Source organism: Phacochoerus africanus, chromosome 14 (genome assembly GCF_016906955.1).
Source record: "Phacochoerus africanus isolate WHEZ1 chromosome 14, ROS_Pafr_v1, whole genome shotgun sequence".
In the NCBI taxonomy this organism is placed as follows: domain Eukaryota; kingdom Metazoa; phylum Chordata; class Mammalia; order Artiodactyla; family Suidae; genus Phacochoerus; species Phacochoerus africanus.
The window spans coordinates 2,220,023-2,228,645 of record NC_062557.1 but is presented as its reverse complement, the minus strand read 5'-3'; the positions used below and the strand labels follow the sequence as shown (position 1 = coordinate 2,228,645).

At 51.3% G+C, this 8,623-nt stretch overlaps 1 long non-coding RNA gene across 1 annotated transcript; it reads left to right on the top strand.

The window, feature by feature from the left end:
• Positions 1–13: 13 nt before the first annotated feature.
• On the top strand, positions 14–5,363 carry LOC125114457 (uncharacterized). Its single transcript, XR_007131807.1, has 3 exons — positions 14–90; positions 2,106–2,153; positions 5,083–5,363. It is a non-coding gene; the product is annotated as an uncharacterized LOC125114457 (long non-coding RNA).
• Positions 5,364–8,623: the final 3,260 nt, after the last annotated feature.

Below are 8,623 nucleotides of genomic sequence, written 5' to 3'. Positions count from 1 at the left end.
GTGAAAGGGGAAAGGGGCGGTGCCGCAGCTCTCGAGGGGGAGGGGTTCCCCGCGGGATCCGCGGGGGCCGCCTCCCCACACCCGCGTAAGGTAGGCGCCGGGGTTCGCCCCGGTCCCTCGGCTTGGCCTCTGGGCTGGGCTGTTGCGCGGAGGGTTACCGGTTACCTGGCCGCGTTACCGGTTCCTCAGCGCGGCAGGGTAGAACTGGAGCTCCTGCAGACGAGCTGCGGCGTGCGCCAGGGCGCCCTTGCCGGGAGGAGGCGCCTGGGTGCTGGTCCCTGCCTGCGCTCATTACCCCGTGTAAACATGGCCCCGTGGGCCATGTTTCTCTAAACTTCAAGTGCCTCTAAAATCAAGTACCGCAAAACTGGCCTCTGAACCGATTTCATCACTTGACGGACGTTCATCTGTGTTGTGTGAGAACAGCGATAACTTTGTGAAACTTGTACTTGCCCAAGTGCCAGCTCCGTCCTTTCTCATTGTTTGCTTGGCTCCCATCCTGGGCATATCTTTAATTCACAGCCTCTTTCCAGGAGTGCTTAAACGCTTTCCTGTTGTGAAGGTTAATTTAGTGAAAACTGGGTGATCATATTATCCATTAAAATCAGGCATAAGAGTGCAGAGGTTTGCAGTTTGTTGACAGCAAACAAGTAAATGAGGTCTTTTTCCTGAAGCTCTGGCCCAGACCTCAGAATATGCCCAGACCCTGCAAGAAAATTGACCTGATAAACATGCTTGATAAGGATGCTAGTATGGGGAGTTCCCCTTGTGGCTCAGTGGGTTAAGAACCTGACTAGCATCCATGAGGACACGGTTTGATCCCTGGTCTTGCTCAGTGGGTTAAGGATCTGGCGTTGCCGTGAGCTGTGGTGTAGGTTGCAGATATGGCTCAGAGCTGGCACAGCTGTGGCTGTGGTGTAGGCCGGCAGCTACAGCTCCAATTCGACCTCTAGCCTGAGGTTTTCCGTATGCTGCATGTGTGACCCTAAGAAGCAAGGGAAAAAAAAAAAAAAATGCCAGTATTACTCAAACCTTAGAGTTCCAGCTGTGGCACAGAGTAAGTTGCTGCGGAGGGCATGGGTTCAATCCCCAGCCTGTGCAGTGGATTAAAGTATCCCGAGTTGCCACAGTTGGTCACAGCTGCAGCTTGAATTTTTTTTTCTTTAAAGGGCCACACCTGCAGCATATGGAAGTTCCTAGGCTAGGGGTCAAATTGGAACTACAGCTGCCTGCCTATAGTATAGCCACAGCAATTTGGGATCCAAGCTTCTGCAACCTACACCACAGCTCACAGCAACACCAGATCCTTAACCCACTGAGTGAGGCCAGTGATCGAACCCTCATCCTCATGGATACTAGCCAGGTTCTTAACCCACTGAGACAAAACAGGAACTCCCAGCTGCAGCAAGGATTTTAATCTCTGGCCCGGGAATTTCCATACACCACGGTTCAGACCTTAAAAAAAAAAAAATTAAATATTTATAAATCTGAATTTCTTTCTTAGACTTTAAAGTGAATAAAATACAAATGTATACAGAGTAAGCTGCTGCGGAGGGCATGGGTTCAATCCCCAGCCTGTGCAGTGGATTAAAGTATTCTCATGTCTTGCGATTCCACAGAGGGTTATCCGTGTCCCCTCTGAAGTTGCCCACATTGTTTTGCGAACTGTCCTAGGGCTGTGCTGTAAAATGCACACAGATTTCAGACTTAGTATAAGAAAACGAGAGGAATTCCTGTCGTGGCGTAGCGGAAACGAATACAACTAGGAACCATGAGGTTGCTGGTTCAATCCCTGGCCTCGCTCAGTGGGTTAAGGAGCTGGCATCGCTGTGAGCTGTGGTGTAGGTTGCAGATGTGGCTCAGATCTAGTGTGACTGTGGCTGTGGCGTAGGCCAGCAGCTGTAGCTCCAGTTAGACCCCTAGCTTGGGAACCTCCATATGCTGCGGGTGTGGCCCTAAAAAGAAAAAAAGAACAAGAAAGACCTCGTTAATAATTTTTATATTGATTATATGTAGGAATGTTCGTATTTTAGATACATAAGTTAAACCGTGTTATTTAAATCGATTTAACCCATTTCTTTTCCTTTTTCAAATACGTCTACCAGAACCATCTTAATTACAGAAGATATTCCTCTTGGACGGTGCTGCTCTAGGTACTAAACAGTAGGTGAAATAACCTTGTCAGGCGTGTGGGGAAGAGTAAATGGAAGACCACGGAGTTTATGGGTCTGGTACCAAAGGGGAGGGGAAGAAAGAATTGCCTCTTCTGCCCCCGTTCAGAGATTTTTTAATCTCATTCATGATCCCCTTGAACTTGTCTTTTGCCGTCTCACTTTTAGGACATTTTGTACTTTTCCTGGCAGTGTCCCTTTCTCGGGATGTCTGAACACACAACTGAAAGACCTCTTCCTTTGGTTTGGGCCCAATAACTTTTCAACTGTTTAGGCCAGAGTCCATGAAGAGGACAAGAGTTGGGGTGGGTGTGGGGGTGCAGGGTTGGGGACACCACTCTTTAGGGAAACAGTGGAAACCAGGTTGACTTGACCTTCATCCCCCTTGGAGTTCATCTAATCCCGAGGGATGGCCCCTCCCCCAAAATACGGACCAGGTGGAAGCTGAGGTGCCCAAGACAGAGGGTGCTGCCCCCCCCCCCCCACCGCCGCCACCGGGAGGCCTCCTTGGGATGATAAAGAGTGTACCTGCGCTCCTGCGGGAGCTGGGAGCTGGCAGTGGGTACAATATGTCATAGGGAGCTGTGTCTTCTTTGTGCGGGAGAGAGGCCTCTGGGAAATCGCAGCCAGGATGAGAGCTCCTCTCAGGAGAGGAGGTTTTTCCCATTCAAACACGGTGCAGTTTGCTTTATCAGCAGCAGGCGGGTTTTGAATACGCCTGGCTCTTTGCCGTCTTTGTTAAAATATGCTCCGTGTTGTGCTGGATACAAGCCTTCACAGTTGCCCCTTGAGCAACACAGGAGTTAGGGGTGCCCACCCCCTGTGTACTCAGAAATCCAGGTATAACTTTTGACTCCCCCAGAACTTGAGTTCTAATAGCCTACGGTTGACCAGAAACCTGCCAAATAACATGAACAGTTGATTAGCATGTCGTGTGTTATATGTATTATATACTGTATTATATGTATTATATACTGTATTTATTGACCCCCTCAATAAAGTAAGCTAGAGAAAATGCTGTTAAGAAAATCAGGAGTTCCTGTCGTGGCACAGTGCTTAACGAATCCAACGAGGAACCATGAGGTTGCAAATTCGATCCCTGGCCTTGCTCAGTGGGTTAAGGATCCAGCGTTGCCGTGAGCTGTGGTGCAGGTCGCAGATGTGGCTTGGATCTAGCGTTGTTGTGGCTGTGGTGTAGGCTGGCAGCTGCACCTCTGATTGTACCCCTAGCCTGGGAACCTCCATATGCCACAGGAGTGGCCCTAGAAAAGGCAAAAAGACCAAAAAAAAAAAAGAAAAAGAAAATCATAAGGAAGAGAAAATACCTTTATAGCACTTTACTGTAATTATTGATACCCCAAGTTTACATTATCTGTTTGCAAGATAAATCATCTGTCCACCAGTACCTACATCAATACTGTCTTACAGAATACAAACCACTGTACATGTGACCTGCACAGTTCAAACCCCTGTTCTTCAAGAGTCAACTGTACTTGGAGTTCCTGCAGTGGCTCAGCAGCAATGAACCCGACTACTATCTATGAGGACACAGGTTTGATCCCTGGCCTCGCTCAGTCGATTAAGGATCTGGCGTTGCCGTGACCTATGGTGTAGTTTACAGCTGCGGCTCGGATCCCAAGTTGCTGTGGCTGTGGTGTAGGCCAGCAGCTGAGGCTCCCATTCGACCCCTAGCCTGGGAACTTCCACATGCTACAGGCGTGGCGCTAAGAAGACAAAGAAAAAGAGAGTCAGTTGTACTTATACAACAAGAATCAACAGCCCAGTTGTCGGGACACAATTCTGCATAAAAGTCCAAATTAATGCTTCGGCTCTTTTTTTTTTTTTTTTTTTTGCTTTTTCGGACCGCACTTGCAATATATGGAGGCTCCCAACTTAAGGGTCTAATCAGAGCTGTAGCCGCCAGCCACAGCCACAGCAATGCCAGATCCTCAATCCACTGAGCGAGGCCAGGGATCAAACCTGTGTCCTCATGGATACTAGTTGGATTCGTTTCCATAGAGCCACAGCAGGAACTCCTAATGTTTCAGCTCTTATCAGAAACCTCCATTGCAATTCCAACTAGGGAGTGCAGATATAAATATGTATGTATGTGTGTGTGTGTGTATATATATATACATACATATATATGTGTGTGTGTATGTATGTATTGGCTACACCCGAGGCATATGGAAGATCACGGGTCAGGGATCAAACCCTCACCACAGCAGTGACAATGCCAGATCCTTAGGTCACTGAGCCACCAAGGAACTCCTGATATAATTTGTATCATCCATTTTACTGATGGAAAAACTAAGGCCCAGCCTGCTAAGCTCAGATGACCTCTAGCCAGCAAGTGGTAGAAGCTGTCCTGCTCTGAGTCCCCCAAAAGGTGTGTTTATGTGACTTATCATGCCTGGGCCCATGGTCCCAGGGCTCTGGGTCACCCAGGTAGACTCACCTGTTCCATTCAGGCACAGCCCTCTCTCTCCTGCAACTCCCTACACTCTTCATACAGGGGGAGGGGGTTAGTTATCTCACTCTATTAGTCTCAAGGAGGGCAGGCCCATGTCTGTTTTGTTCCCCAGGCCTGCCCTAGCAGGTGTGCCTGCATGTCCAGTGCATGAGGACGGCGGGGGAGGGGCACAGGCCCTCTGCGCTCAGGCCAGACGGCTCGGGGGCGGCACCCTGGGAGCTGACCTGCCTCTTCTCTTCCCTTGTTGGACTCAGAGTATAGACAGTCAAAGCAGCTCGTCTTGTCCGGGACGGGAGGAGGTCTGGGTGTAGTGCTGCTGGGCTGGGTTCCCATGAGTCATCGCCACAAGAGCTGTTGTCCTGGATCCAAGGGGCTGTCCCAAAGAGCAACTTCCTGCCAGAAACCTCACCTACCACCGGTATTACTGTTCCTTTGCAGGCACGGCCCTCTCTAACGCAGCCAGCCTGGCAGGGCACCTTGCTAAGCCCCACCTGACCCCACGCAGCTGGAGCCGAGACTCCGCACTGCTGGCGTCTGACAGCTGGGCAGCAGATGTGCCGGGAGCACCTTACTGGAGCAGGTGTTCTCCCAGGGGCTGGACTAGGCAGCAAATAGGACAGATGGCGCTGCCCTCCCAGAGTTGCGTGCCAGAGGAGGCAATAAGATAATGTGGGTTTTGTCATTCCTGTGATTCAAATAAAATGAGGCAAAGTGGCAGAGCTAATGGGTTATTGATTTACCGGGTGGAGGAAGGTGCCACGTGAGTTGTGAGAAGAGGAGGCCACAGTAACACCCCAGGTTCCAGGAAGAAGCGTCAGGGAGTGCGGAGACACCCAGTGGACAGGGGATTGGCACAATCCAGGGACAGGAGGCCAGCCTGGTTGAGGCTTGGAGAATATGGGCAAGAGGGGCAGTGGGAGAAGGGACATGCAGGGTCAGATCATAAAAGGTCTTAGAGACTATGAAATGGAGTTTAAATGCATCATGGTTACCAGAGAAGCCACTTCAGGGTGGCCTTTTTTGTGGGGAGAGGATGCATTCTGATGAACAGTTTGAAAAGGCAAGCTGGCTTAGCAGTTCTCACCCTTTGGGCTGAAATCCAGTGTAGAAAGATGACCTGGCCACAGCAAGAGGTCAAGAATTGGAGTGAAGGGGCCAGAGAGGGGCTGGGAGCCCCCCTAGAGAGGTGGTGTTGGCCGTTGGAGCTGACACGGTAGAGGTGGTGAGAGGGAGGCTCGGGAGATATTGCGGACAGGCTGCTCTACAGGACAGAGGGGCTGTTCAGGTTTAGAGGACCAGGATTGACCCCTGGGTTTCAGGTGTGAGAATCTGCGTGGCAGCGTCATGAGGTGGGGAAGCCACGGGCAACAGCACTGTGGTGGTTTCGGGGCAAAACTAACAGACCCAACAAACACATGTGCCACGTGTTCATAGCCGAAGGACTCTCAGCGCCAAAACGTGGGCAGGACCCAGTGCGCAGCGACAGTGAGTGGATAATCGCGCTGCGCCCCTTCCACACAACGAGCTGTTGTTCAGCCTTTATGCTTCGCGAAGGCAGCCAGACCTCCAAGGTCGCACGCGTGTGATCCCCTTGTTGTGAAATGTCCAAAAGAAGCAAGTCCGCGGAGGCAGAAAGCAGCTTAGGGTCGCCAGGGACTTGGGGGAGGGGCAGGGTTTCTTTTTGGGGTGACAAACTGTTTTTGGAGCTAAATAGAGGAGATGGCGGCACAGCATTGCAAATGTACGAAATGCCATTGAACTGGTCACTTTGAAATGCTTAATTTTGTTATGTGACTTTCACCTCAATGAACAAATGTTTTTTAAAAATAGATCTGCCCTTGAGCCCAGGAGCCCTGGGCTGTAGGACACTATGCCGCTATGCTGATCCAGTGGCCGCGCTGTGTTTAGCATCAATGTGGCGACTTCCGGTTCATAGCACCTGCACCCTCACCTGGTGCCAGCATTGTGACTCCAAGGCACACCCAGAACCCCCAACTCCTTAAACTTTAGGCGTAAGGTAGTAACCAGAGTTCCTCTGTAGAGCACCCAGCCATTCACGAACCTTCTGTCGCTCACTCCATGATGGATCCTTTATTGATGGCCCTGTGAGCCGCGCTCACCAGGAGTGCTGTCGTGTGATAGCCGTGCCCCCCAGCCCACCCCACTCCCTGGGAGATTCCCCAGGGGATGCTCTCCCCTCGAAGCCAGGTTACCAACATGACCCTTTACGGGCCCTGGAGAGATGTACAGCTGTAACCCCATGACATACGGAATAACTGGAGTCGGGGTCTTCCTGCAGACCCCGTGTGATTAAGAAAAGGTTTGCGCCCTCAGGGAGCTCACGGTCCTCGGGCTGGGGCTTCCTCTACTCTGCGGCTATAGCTCTCGGAGTTTCTGTTCTTAACAGCGGAGGCTTCAGCCACTCCCGTACACTCGGCCCACTGCCTCTTTTTCCTAGAATGACAGCATTTCGAGATTTTCATAACTATTTCAACTTTCTGTGTGCCAGGCACGGAGAGGGTGGTTTCCCACCGCGAGGCAGGTGCGTCTATTAGCCGCACTAGAGACGTAAGAAGGCTGAGGCTTAGAGGTTGAAATAACCTGGCCCAGAGGGGAGCTGATGTGCAGCAGGGCCGGAACTTGGGTCCGAGAGCTTTGTTCAGTCTGAGCTCGGGCCTGTGTTTGTAGCTGCTCTGCCCCGAGGGGCTGCAGCCCCGTCCCTCTCACTCACCAGGAGGAGACTTGCATTTGGTTGCTGTGCCTCCATCAGTCGGCTGTAGAACCTTGGGAAGCTGCCCTTGCCAGGGGGATAATCCTTAAGGTCCTTCCTACTCACGTAGGCGGTCTCTTCTTTCCTGCCTAGTACCTGCATCCAGAGGAACCAGGCACCCAGCCAACGTTTATTCATTCACCCAACCAGTAGGCGCGGAGCTGCACTCTCCTCGGGTGGGGTCACAGCAGAAAACAAGCAAGGCAAGAATTCTTGTCCTCTGGAGGTTTCAAGTTCGTCGTGGGGAGGTGGGCAAGAAACAGAGTGATAATTAGAACATATAATATACAGGGAGAGAGTCCAGTGGAGAGACATGAAACGGGGGAGGAGGGTGGGAAGTCTACATTTTTTTTGTCTTTTTTTAGGGCCACACCCTCGGCATATGGAGGTTCCCAGGCTAGGGGTCTAATTGGAGCTGTAGCCACCAGCCTACACCAGAGCCACAGCAACGTGGGATCCAAGCCTCGTCTGTGACCTACACCACAGGTCATGGCAACACTGGATCCTTAACCCACTGAGCAGGGACAGGGATCGGACCCATAACCTCATGGTTCCTAGTCAGATTCGTTTCCACTGTGCCATGACGGGAACTCCCGGAAGTCTACATTTTAAATAGAATGGCTGGAAAGGCCTCTCTGGGAAGGTGGCCCTTAAGTGGTGTCCTGAAGGAGGCAAAGGAAAGAGCTTTGCAGGCAGAGGGAATGGCAAGTGCAAAGGCCCTGGGGCCGGCCTGTGCCTGGAGCATTCAGAGAGCAAGGAGGTCAGGTGTGTGGAGCTGGTGAATGCAAATGAGCTCAGCAAGTACTGGGAAATCAGGGCCACTGGCTTGGGGAGTGTGGTGAGAGCTTGAGGACCTGAGCACAAAGGGAATGACGGGACCTGGCTCATCTCTCAGCAGGGTGGCTCTGCCTGCTCTGGAGAACTCACTCTGGGGGTGGTGGGCTTGGAGAGGTCATTGCAGAGACCTGGGCAGGTGCTGGTCCAATCACAGCCACGAAAGAGGCGAGAGTGATCGGATTCTGAATACATCCTAACATAGGAACTCCAAGTCTTTCATCTACATCTAAGCAGTAATGATCAAACATTGATTTTAGATGGATCTATTGGAATTATTTAGATACGTCCCAGAATTGCCCGTGAGAGACACAGATGAGCTCCAGAATTTATCCTAAACGTCCCAGGAGTTTTCTGAGGGGTTTACGCTGAGCC